The sequence below is a fragment of the Lathamus discolor genome, chromosome 1, assembly GCF_037157495.1.
Source record: "Lathamus discolor isolate bLatDis1 chromosome 1, bLatDis1.hap1, whole genome shotgun sequence".
Taxonomy (NCBI): domain Eukaryota; kingdom Metazoa; phylum Chordata; class Aves; order Psittaciformes; family Psittacidae; genus Lathamus; species Lathamus discolor.
The window spans coordinates 49,548,733-49,561,908 of record NC_088884.1 but is presented as its reverse complement, the minus strand read 5'-3'; positions in this window follow the sequence as shown (position 1 = coordinate 49,561,908).

Below are 13,176 nucleotides of genomic sequence, written 5' to 3'. Positions count from 1 at the left end.
AAAAAAAGAATATTTCTCAGTGCATAAGAGAAGCTAGGTAAAACTTGGGAGTGATGAAAATACCCTTGAGTAATTGCACTGTAATATCATTCAAACTATTTTCATATCTCAGCCTATTAATGCAGGCAGTTTTCTCACGGCCTCTCAGAAAATCTATTTATACTGTGTCTGTCTGAACAATATGAGACTGAGAATGTTATTTATTTTACATCATACTGGGGAGCGTTCATTGCCCTCTTTTAAAGAAAAATTTAGAACTTCCTGTTTCTTGTGAAAGAACTAAATTTTCTTTTAAATTATGTGCAAAGCTGAATGAATTTGGAGGAAAAAACCCTCACTTATTGAATAACTTGCTCCAAAGAGCAGCATTATTTATTAAACAAAGCAAATAAAACTTCAAAAAAAGCAAAACTATTTGAACAACAAATCTTATGAAAACCATGCAGTATATATATCTAGAAAGCAGATCTGCCTGCTAATTTATGAAAGCCCATGAGCCTTGTGCTTCCCTCTGTGTCCATCCTAAATAAGCTACATAAGCCTTTGGATATGCATGTGACAGCTTTTACTCTTCTGCTCTTATCGTACTCTGCATAACCCTAGAACTACACCAGAGCAGCCCAGCTGAAATATTCAGGTAAAACCCTGTCTGGCAGTGGTCAGTGAGCAGGCAGATTGCTTTCTGTGTCCTCTGTGTGACTTACAAGCTTCAAAGAAGTCTAGTTCTTAATGATGCAATCCCAGTGTTCAATCCACTCTATCTGTAATGTGGAATTTTTTAAAAAGACCACTTTTTAAATTAAGAAACTTTGAACATAGATTTTGCTTTGTAACAATGCAGGTTCTTTTTTTCTAGATGTGGCTGAACAAATTTCTCAGTGTGAGAGAAAGCAGAAAGAAGTATTACCCTGTGGCAGTGTTCAAGCATACCTGTTTCTTCAATCTCTTTGGTGAATAATGGGAAAAGATGTCAGAAAAATATATGTGCTATGGGAAGAAAACTTTAAGTGATTCAGTCTGGCGAGCAATAGGTGTAGCTTGAATTTTGAGCTTTCTCCATCTAGCAATCTCCTTCCCCCCTTTATTGTGTTATGTGGATTTTTATTTTCCCCTTTAATTCATTTAATACTTTTATTATTCACGTTCTATCATATATGAGTGATAAAAAAATATATGATCATATACTTTTTTCACAAGAGATGCTCATTCCCAGATACCACTCATTATTTATAACACTGTGTGCTAGAGTGTAAACTTTTCAGATATTCAAGGGATACACATTTTTACACACAGCAGTGTCTTACATTTAGTGTCATTTAATACAAAATTAAATGAATATGCCATTTCCATATCCATCTTCCAAAAATGGCTTTCACAAGAAAATACCTGGTTTTCAAACAGTCTCTTCAGTGCCAGGAAAAAACTCTGTCTATACAACTCTACAGTTCTGCTGAGCTGCAGTTTCAAAGTTGCCTGGCTATCCTTTCTTGTGTACAAATCACATCATTGTGTATCCCAGTGTTAATAAGTTTCCTCGGAAACTTATTTTAACGCTTATTTAAGCATTCGACACTGTCCCACATGGCATCCTTGTCTCTAAATTGGAGAGACATCAACTTGATATATGGGCCACTCAGTGGATAAAGAACAGGCTGGATGGCCGCATGCAAAGAGTTGTTGCCAATGGCTCAGTGTCCGGCTGGAGACCAGTAACGAGTGGTGTCCCTCAGGGATCAGTGTTGGGACCGTTCTTGTTCAACATCTTCATCACTGACATGGACAGTGGGATTGAGTGCGCCCTCAGCAAGTTTGCCGATGACACCAAGCTGTGTGGTTTGGTTGATACGCTGGAGGGAAGGGATGCCATCCAGAGGGACCTTGACACGCTTGTGAGGTGGGCTGATGCCAACCTTATGAAGTTCAACCATGCCAAGTGCAAGGTCCTACACCTGGGTCGGAGCAATCCCAGGCACAGCTACAGGTTGGGCAAAGAAGAGATTCAGAGCGGCCCTGCAGAGGAGGACTTGGGGGTGCTGGTCGATGAGAAAATGAACATGAGCCGGCTTCAGTGTGCACTCGCAGCCCAGAAAGCCAACCGTATCCTGGGCTGCATCAAAAGGAGCGTGACCAGCAGGTCGAAGGAGGTGATCCTGCCCATTCACTCTGCTCTCGTGAGACCTCACCTGGAGTATTGTGTGCAGTTCTGGTGTCCTCAACATAAAAAGGACATGGAACTGCTGGAACAAGTCCAGAGGAGGGCCACGAGGATGATCAGGGGACTGGAGCACCTCCCATATGAAGATAGCCTGAGGAAGTTGGGGCTGTTCAACCTGGAGAAGAGAAGGCTGCATGGAGACCTCATAGCAGCCTTCCAGTATCCGAAGGGGCCTTACAAGGATGCTGGGGAGGGACTCTTTGTCAGGAACTGTAGTGGTAGGACAAGGGTAATGGGTTAAAACTTAAAAAGGAGAAGTTTAGATTGGATATAAGGAAGAAGTTCTTTCCTGTGAGGGTGGTGAGGCACTGGAATGGGTTGCTCAAGGAAGTAGTGAATGCTCCATCACTGGCGGTGTTCAAGGCCAGGTTGGGGACAGAGCCCTGGGTAACATGGTTTAGTGTGTGGTGTCCCTGCCCATGGCAAGGGGGTTGGAACTAGATCATCTTAAGGTCCTTTCCAACCCTAACTATTCTATGATTCTATGATTTCTGAGTTCATTTAACCCACTTCAGTTCGTGTGAAAGGAGCTGGTGCAAAATTTGCATCTACATTTTTTATTGTACCACAGAAGAGCAAAACCCAGGCTCAGTGGCATTGCAAATCTCCATAACGTCTTACTTCAGACACTTTAAAAGATAAGAGTTTTTTGTTTTCTACCAAATTAAACAAACCAAAGTTTCTCTGAAATAATAAATACTTGCTATGAAATATTTGCCAATGATCTCTGCAAGGGTAAAAAAACCCCTCAATCGGTGGATTTTAAATGACTGTTGTAAACCCTGATATAGTAGATGGAACATAAGCTTATATTAAATTTTAATCTGCAATATTTACACCAGACAAACTGAAGAAATCCAAACCTGCAGTCCCTCAAGGAGAACAATAATTTTTGTGCAAGACTTCTTTTCCACAGTGTCAGAAGGTCTCTTGCTCCAGAAATTTGAAGTAGATGTACAGTTTCATTCATTTGACATTAAATGCAGTACAGTGCTCAGAAATGGCATGCAGGTTATACATGTATTTTTGTTGCTGATCTCTTACTCTGCCTTCAAGACACAGTAGAGTTTGGCTACTTTTGCTGGGTTCTGTTTGCAATAATTGATGTGCCCACACAATCAGTACACCATGATAGAAAAAAATATTGGAAATAAAATGTTACTATCTATAGTTTTAGGATAGTTTTTAGACCTTTGGCACTGATATTCCCTGAGGAGGTTTTTAGAAATTAGCCTTTTAATGACTGAAATCGTGTTTGTTGATTCAGCCTATTCTAAAGCCTACAAAAAAGCCAGGTACTCAAGATGGTCACTTTTTGTACTGTTTCATCCAGAAGATGATGTGTTAACTCTTCCTTCTTTTTTCCAAGTATCATCTTTGCTTTTAGAGAAGCTGTTCTTTTTGATTTGTGAACCGTTATGTTGGATTCTGATGCAGGAGAGTTATCCACCGGATGTACAACTTGTTTTATTATGGTAAGCCAGGCAATACTGTGAGGGAAGGCCAGGCATTCAAATAATTCATCTCACAATTCATTAAAATGTGATTATAATGCCTCAAAGATGTAGAAATCCTTAGCAAGTTCCAGGGTGCTCCTCATGGACAGTCAATGTCATCATTTTTCCATAAAAAAAAAATCTACAAGATATGACAAAGTCATCTCAGATAATTTGCAGTTTTCATGGGGTAGGTGGTATGATGCTTTTGTATTGGACATAAAGGTGGATGTTTTCTCTTTTTCGTATATTTTGGAGACATGTAAGAGTATATAACACAGTGACAAATGTTCTTTCAAAAAAAGGGCTGTTCCCTTTTTAAAAACCAAAACCAGGATTTCTTTTCCATTTGTTAGGGATGAAAATAAGAAAAACTTTAATTAATTTCAAGGAAAAGGTGATCAGACCAGGAGTAAACAATTTTGAAAATTCTTTACTGTCAATAAATACCTCCATAGAGATAAAAGCACAAAAATTTCTAGTGTAGCAGACAAGACATAAGAGGATGATTGCTCTACTCTTCTAGGCTCTGGTGAAACTCATATAAAGTGTTAGGTAGCCCATTTTAAGATTAAATGAAGAGAATCTGAGAGAGGATATATGAAACATCAGAGGACTGGGGGAAAAAATGAAGCAAGAGGAATGGTTAGAGGATCAACTGTTGCTTAGAGAAGTCTTAGGAAGAAAATGATGACACTTCAAGTATGGAAAAGCTTGCTATGAAGAAGACTGTGATGAGTTGTCTCACAAGAAGTAGAACAAAGAGCAATTGGCTTAATTTATGGCAGAAACTCATGTTGTGTATTGGGAAAGCTTTAATAACACTTAGTAGAGCTGAGTAATAGGATCCAGTGCTGGGAAGTGGGGCTTTCCTGGATCTGCCTGGGCTCAGGGAACAGAAACAGGCACAGGGGGAGAAGCAGCATCTTTGAGAAGTATTTTACTTGGTGCCACCACACAGCAGGAAGATGGACTAAATAGTCATCTTTGTTGTTGCTCCTACATTGCTATTGTGAGTGTGATTTTCATGTACTTTGTCACAAGCTTGCAGTGGAATACCACTATGGAGAAAATGTGTGCTGGAGCTTCTGTGTCATCGACATAGCATGTAGTTCATATACTGCAAGGTGCTGATGGGTTATCAGCTTAAAAATATATCAGTGTCAGAAGAGTGTCACACTTGTGTCTACAGTTTTTACAGACCTGCAACCAATGATACTTGTGTGTCTTAAGGAAGAATATACTTTTTCTCTGTAAATTAATGGAACACTGAATGAAACCACTCTATTATGCTTGGCAATGCTGTAAACACTATGTCATATTTACTATGTAATATATATCGGGTTAATAATTAATGTACATTTAAATAGAAGAGATGTGGGAATCCAGCTTATAGTTACTCTTATTGAAAAATCTTATTGAGTTAAATAGGACTAAATTACATGTTCTTTCATAGAAATTACTCAAAACCCAAGAGAACCAAATAATGAATAAGATTCTTTCAACAGAATTTTTACATGGAACAGGATGTAGAACAGAACTCTATAGTAAGAACATAATTTTCCATTAATTTTCCATTTGATTGTGTTGGCTGTTTTAAAAATACTATACAAATGCAATTTTTGTTTTGTTAAATACTTTTGGACTTTTTCCTGCACACAACTCACACACTCAATTTTGTGTCTTTTTCTCTTCAAAGAGCTGGATGAATATAAAGACAAGAAAGAAGATATTCTGATAGAAAAATTTGATGCTTAAGCTTCTAAATAAAAGTGCATGTGGATATAATGTCATTTCTCATGGTCATGGAAAATATCCTTCTGTCTAGTTACTGCCTCTATTGAGTATACTGTTCTCCAAAAATCAAAGAGGCTAGAAGAATTAAGAAACTGAGGCACAGTTTTCTGTACCTTTATGTAATTATGACTTGATAGGTCTTGGACTATCTCTTGGACTTCAGAAAAGCAAACATAGAAATCCGTAATTCAGTAAGCAGTAGATCTAAACTGAAATCAAGCTTTTACACTAACATAAACCTGAGAAGTCTGGGCAAAGGGTACACTGTGGGTCAGAGACTGGTAAAAGTGTTGTCTATGGCAGATCAATCACTTCTGTTCACAAGCTTTATACAAACAAAATGAAACTAGGAAAAAAAGATGGCAAAGTCTAGAAACATCATATTTAAGTAAGTTATATTTTGTATTAATTTGCTATATTATTGCCAGCTGCCCTGACTCAAGAATTTATAGTCATAGGAATCATAGACTCAGCACAATAATTTTATAGTCCCACTCACCACCCAGCACAAAGCTTATCTCTACTCAGTTTCAGACAGCAATTCCTTCTCCTTAAGAGTTCAAAATGGCACATCCCTTTTTTACTGGATAAGATGAAATTTGAACATTTGTTTTGGTGAAAAATAGCAAAATTCACATTTTATTTTCAGAACAGGCTGAGAAGCTCTCAGACTGTTAAGGAAGCTAAGATCAAGCCACAGTACGCAAACTTTCCTTATAAAGCAGTAATTTGATTCTGTGTTTCCTTGATCAAAGATATCTGATATTATTTTTTAAAGCTTCAGACTTGAAATATAAGAATGTGAATTTTCATCTTCTACAGCCACCGATCTTTTATTATAAACAGAAGTTAATATTATGCTTTGATTTTTAAAAAATAAAAAATCCTGAGGTATAATCTTATAAAAGAAGCCATTAAAAAATAGCAATCTCAGGCAGGCTGAATCTTATTTCAAGATTCAAAGAATATTTTTAAAAACTACAAAACCATTTTGCTGTCTCCAGCATATTTGGCAGTTGCATTTCATACATTTTGTATTTTTTTAGTGCCACCAATTTTATTCTCTTTTAATCTGCAACATACTGTAATAAATTATTAATTCACTATTTGAATAACAAATTATGTGAGGAAGCTGCTCACTTTGGAAAACAACACCAAATTATCTCAATGAACACAAAATCTGTGAGGTCTTGGGAAGACTTGCAGGAAGGAGGGGGAATTTCAGTAGATGGTGGGAGGTGCATAACTCTGTACCAAATTCATATTAAATGGCTGTCCTATAATATTTGTGGAGACGAGTCGAAACATACTGAGAAATGAGGCAATGATGTAAAGTGGTGTCAAGGGATGAAATAGAGATCTAACCCCAGAGCAACACATCTTGTTGTCATTATAGCTGAATAGTTGAGCTCATCAGACTGGTTAGGTTGTTGAGCCCCTCAGCCTGACAATGCCATCTCCTGCATGGCATGGTACTGCTTATAATGAAAGGTGTAAGAGATCCCATTGACTTCAGGTGACTTCAAGTTTGGTACTTCGAGCCATGGAAAAAAAATAAAAATGTAGAAAGATTTTCTGAATTCTAAGTAACCTTAACTTGTCCCTGCAAACCTGCTGTAATCCATAAGCCAGAGGTTTATTCTGTTGGAGCAGAGGGAATTCAACATCTTTGGGACACAGAAGGAGAAGTGAAGTTGCAAAATGGACTCTAAACCATATAGATTTCTGTCCTGGATGTGCACTTGACAAATATTATGATTATTAGATAGGTACTTCAAACTAAATAGTAGGTGTCCTTTAGGCTAAAATATAGCCTTAATTAAAGCCAAAGTTTGATAGGTGAAAAAAAAAAAAAAAATTAAAACCACCAAAAAAAAAAAAAATGGAAGGCTTTTGTGAGGCCTGAAATATTGTCCAAAGTCCTCTAAATTGTTAGAATTTTCTTGGATGAATTTTTAAAACCTGTTTTTCTCCTTTCTATTTTCCAATTTGAAAAAGAATTTGTTATTTTGGTGACTTAGTTCTATTGCTTCTTTTGCCAAATGTTTCTCATTTTAAGTTGACATAAAAATGGCATTGCAGGCTGTGAATGGGTTTCATACAGTGTGAACTCCTCCTTGGAGAGCTGTATTTTCTAATTTTGACTGAAAGATAGGTAATTCTTCTTGCAGAACTGATTCAAACAGTTTGGAGTAGACACAGGGTACAGGAACACTGTTGAAGACCTTTAACAACGTGACAAATGCGTGTTCCAACCTGTCCAAGTCTCAAGATCCAGCTCACAGTGGTTTGGTTTTATAAATGAAGAACGACCTTTGAATAAGTCTTTGCTTGCAAACGTATGTGTGGCTTTTTCAGAGACAAGCTTTCCATCTTGTTAAAAAAAGCCGATAGTTTCATTTTGAAAGATCTTATTTAATTTTTATATGTAAGGCAAAACAACTCCATCCTTACATTTAGTTGATAGATTCAAACTAGTTCAATATACTGAGATTTTCAGAAGATATTGGTTGGTGTGGGTGCCTGGCTGTTTTCTATGTCCACCCTCCAGTGCTTTATGCAATACCCGATTTTCAAATACTGCTCTTTGAAAGTCAGATCTATTAGAGATATTTGAAAAACTGTCAACCACTTTCCCAGACCTTGACTTAGATCTCAAAGGGTTTGAGTTCCTGGTGTATTATGGTAGATGATGATGAGTCAAGAAATTCAGTGCCTAAATTTTGAAATGGCATAAATAACAGGATGTTGCAATTTCAATATGATTTTATGATTTCTGTGTGCCAGCATGGTTAATAAATTCATCTATTGCATACACAGACCTAAAAAGAAAAATCCAAACAAAAAACAAATTAAAAAACCCCAAATGAGCCAAATATATGCAAACCTAAGAATATTCATTATCACAATTTAACTTTTATTCAATTGAAACACAATGAACATGTATGTTATCCTCTAAATGAAAATGTTGCTGGTCTTTTTGGAACAGAAAGTTTCTCCAAGAACATAGTATGGAACAAAAAAGTAACTGAAAAATATGTTGCAAAGAAGGAAATGAAACAATTAATGATGTAGAAAAAGGATAACTTTCTTTTTTTTTTCTGATTACCTATAGAGTAAACATTCTACTGTACTTTGATGGCTGAAGGAACTGCTGTTATATTAAAAGTTTTTACATGTAGAATTACACTTTGTTTTATTTAGAAAACCTCACTATGTTTTATCCAGTTTAACTACAGAAAATTACTGTTGAAGAGCATCAGTGCAATTACTTGGTCAGCAGAAGAATAAAAGTAGAACATGCTTTAAATAGTCATCAAAAGAAGGCACATAGCTGATTAATGCCAAGTTAAAGTGAATATCTCTTCAAACACTTAATGAAATTCAATGGATATATTGTAGACTGCTTCCTGAACAATACTGTAACATGGAAGTATGTGATGGCTGATGACCCCAATTCCAAGTGACCTTGCAAGAAATCTGATTCTATATTGATAGCAAAAGATGTTTTAAATATTCAAGATTTTTTTTTTATTATGAGCTATGATTTCTTGAGAAGATTTATGTTCTAATTTTCCATGTCTTCAAATCAGGTAAAATTTGAGTACAGTGTAATGTGTTCTCATGATCACTTATCCGTCCTAAATACTAGATATCATCTATGCCAATTGGATTCTGCTCCCACATTGTTATTTTTATTATGTTTTTAAATTGAGCCAAATGCACATCTTTTTCATTTGAACCCCACAGAACACACCCTGTTTAGACAAGGCTGGTTCTCATGTAACTCACCACCAATACACCTTGAGATTCTCAGTAGTTCTTCTCCATAGTGAGGTCACACAATCCAAACATAACCAGTAAGTTTTGTGATGTCATCACATCTTCAAAGTCAACATTTCATATGTTTAGCTGAAGTTAGAAATTATGTTTTTCCTCAAAAATATTGCCAACGTATAAAAGAGAGCATTTTAATGCACACACAGACACAAATGCTGCTGTAAAGGTCCTTTTTTTCTTTTCCACTCCTTTCCTCAGTAATGCAGTTATTAGATCCCCCTGAAAAAGTTTACTGCCTGTGATGACTACACCGAAAATCAAGGATGACCTGTCCATTCACATGTTTTTCATAATCTGGGAATAGGCTGTTCAGAGCTGCACAGGATGTGCCTCATTTTGCATGCTGGTTCATAACCCTTGACTAACAGATGACATGCAAGGATTACAGTTCCAACATCTGCATGAATTACTGTCATCCTTTTCTAGGGCATTGTGTAATCCAGCTGGGATGACGAGGTTTGTCCAGAGCATGATCTAAGGGCCATTGAAATGAGAATTAAGGTTTGGATTTTTCATCTGAACCTTGAAAATGGTTGGACTGCAACTCAAGATACTGCAAAATATGAAGAAAAGCCAAAATCAGATGAAACAGCTGCTCACTTGAAATTTCACCTCCTCTTACGTAAACTAATCCTCTCTTCTATCCAGTCATCACTGCCTTCTTCATGGCCCACACTCCCAGTGACACACTTTCTTGGGAAAGTGGCTTCTACGAGGGAGTTTTAGCCTCCTGGTACCTTTTCTGAGGAGCATCTGTCAGCAGACCCTTTCCTTCATGTATGAGATTCTCTGAAGGGCAGGAGACTGCTGACACTTGCACAGAAGCCAGGCAGAAACAAAATGTAATGCTGTCTATCACTGAAATGCAGCAAGTGGAGCACCTGACTATACCTAAGGTATATCAATGTGTGCAACAGCAAAAGTTTTTACATATGTTTTATGTAAATATGTATATATGTTTATGGTAAATTAAAGGTGAAGAGGTAAAGTCAAAGTGATGTTCTGGTGTCTTTGTTCCATAATCACTTTTGTCTCACCCATCTAGGGTGTCTGGAGCTGGGAAGATTCAGGCAAAGTCTAATTTTACCCATTTGCTGCTTTTTTGAGGGAGGGAGGCAACAGTGGTCTCTAAATGCATGTTTATTCTACAAAAGCATGAAGAATAATTAGGACAGGCTTCCGGCTCAAGGGTGGAAGTTAAGTTTGGAGCATTTGAAATCATCATGAGTAGTAAGACTACCATTGATATGTGGCTAGCTTCTGCAGCTGCTGGATACACCTGCACAAGAAAATTTGATTCAGGAGAGAATAGAAATGCCAGCAGAAAGGAAAACTGGTGTCGAATCCATTAACAGATTGGACTTTCCAAAGAAAAGAGACCAAAGTAAAGGATGTAATCACACACTAGATAATTGAGCTGAAGATAATTTGAATTTGTTTCCTACAGTGACCTAGTAGATCCCACAGATTCCCTTCAGAAGGAGCAGGGAGATGACCATGAGGGGTACACAGTACATTGTCTGGCAGAGTGGGAAAGGGAGAGGAGGGAAGACATACAGTGAGGGAAGGGACTATTCCTTCCAACAGAGGGTTCTCTCTTTTGAAGTTTTGTTGCATTTAGTTCAAACAGTTATACAAGAAGTGCTTTAACAGAAAAATGATGCTACTGGTAGCACACATCCAAAATCTGTAAAATCAATCTTTTTGATCTATAGAGATCTCAAGAAGTTCAGAACTATTATTTGTGAGGTTACAGAGCATTGAAGGAAACTTTGGTACTGAGAACATCCAGAAATTATATTTCGGCTTCTTTAGCTACTTTGTCAGCCTGTGCCTAGGTCAATATTTACCTGGATCAATGTTTGCTAAACTTGGGTCAGTATTTACTTGCATTTTAAGTAAAGGAACTCCATTGCTATGGTAAGAACACTTTACTACAGGTGATTGGAAGAAATTACTGTGCCTAGTGTAGAAAGGAGAGGAAAGACAGGCAGTGGTATGTTAGAGAACACAGAGGATGCCATGTTAATAAAGCCTAGGCATGAGATACAGGGGAGGTGTAGAAGGTCCCTGAGAGACAGCCAAACAAGGAATCTGATTCAATTCTTCCTGATGGAGATTGACACTTACCTGGCTTGTTCATGAGGACTTTGAGGCAGGTTTGCCTGCCCCTCTTCTTTACCACAACAGCACTAATCAGTCTTTGATCATCAAAACTAGGATCTATTAGAAGGCAGCCCAAGAAAAAATGCCTTTTTCTGTAGTGGAAACTTAGAATGAGGAAGAACCTGAGCCTCTGGGCCACCATGTTCCTTCAGGACAGATCCTGTCCTCCTGCTTTGTTTTTCTTCCAGATATATTCTGGATTGCAATAAAGGCTATCTTTTTTTTTCCCAGGCTCCCTGGAAAATAAGCCTTTCTCTCCATGCCCAGGGGCAGATTATGTCAGCTCCCTGTTCTTCTGAGGAGTCTGCAACCTGTGCTGGCAGCACTGAATGCCTGCCTGGTGCCTCTCTTCCAGCCCAGCCCCACTCTCCAGGAGCAATTCCCCCAGGGTATGTTTGCTCCCTACACGGCATCTGTTCATCTCCTTCTTGCAGAGACTTCCACTGGATTCAGGCAGAGCAGTCAGCGGCAGGCAGGCAGGCTTCCTGTCTTCTCTCCCACCACTGACCTTTGAAAGGTCTACAAAATAAGCTGTGAGTAAATGAAGCAGATGCTATCCATCAAAATTTAATAAAAAGACTGTTATATAAGTAACATTAACATGCAGTTGCCTGTAACTTTCTGAGAATCAGTATTAGGAGCAGCATGTAGCCCTGTAAGTTTGTTAAATTGGAGTAATAAAATTATATAGAAACCAATATTGTTCTAATAATGGTTATTTTTGTATTGACTAAGCTGTAGTCAAAGTAGGTGAGATTGGGAAGGGGAGCTTATCAGTGCTAGGCCCTGACTATAGTCATGGGCCTTAAAATTATGTAATGCTTTCATATCATTGTTGGGTTGGTTTTTTTAATGGTCGTTTATCTCCCAGGTAACATAGCAGGGGGCAAAGATTGGGGTTAAGGGCATCAGAAAGGATTCCACATTCCTGTAAAATCGTGGAAATGACTCGTAACAATTAATAGTGCTCTGAACCAATATTCAGCGTTGTAAGCCCTCTCCCATTCAGTTGCCTTATCTTCCACATACTCCACTTTGCATTTCAGGAGGGCATGAATGCCTAACATGTACCCCTGTTACCTATGGCTATTAACCTATTAGCCTCTGGTATAGGCAGTGTAAATGTTCTCATAATTTCTGAAGATGGTAACGTTTTCCCCCTCTGAGCTACTAGGGATGGACTTCATTAAAGAGAAAGTAAGGAAATTCTCCCTCCATGGGCAGCAGTTCCTCTACAGGCAGACTGAGAGCCCCCAGTCCACCCAGCAGGCACCCTGTGCTCCACCTGTTCCTACTTCAATCTTCATGCATTTGTTTGACTCTTCCTAATGCCCAAGACAAAAAAGAAGAGGAGGTGGCTGTCTGTCCTCTCCTGTGCCTCCAAAGAGATGACTTAGCTACTAAATTATATCACCTTTCGACCCCATAACGGACACCAGAACAAACACATTATCATTTTACTGGGAAAGGATATGAATGGGTTTTGTGAAACAAACTGACAACAAGTTTATCCTGACCTGTTCCTCATCAAAATCTTGCTTTGAAATGTTTTTAAACACCAGATGCAGCTGGTGACCAAGGTTCAAATAACTGACATTACTAAGATGCATCCAAGATTTTAGCAAGCCTCATGGCGACACTTCTGGACAAAGATAAGGCTTT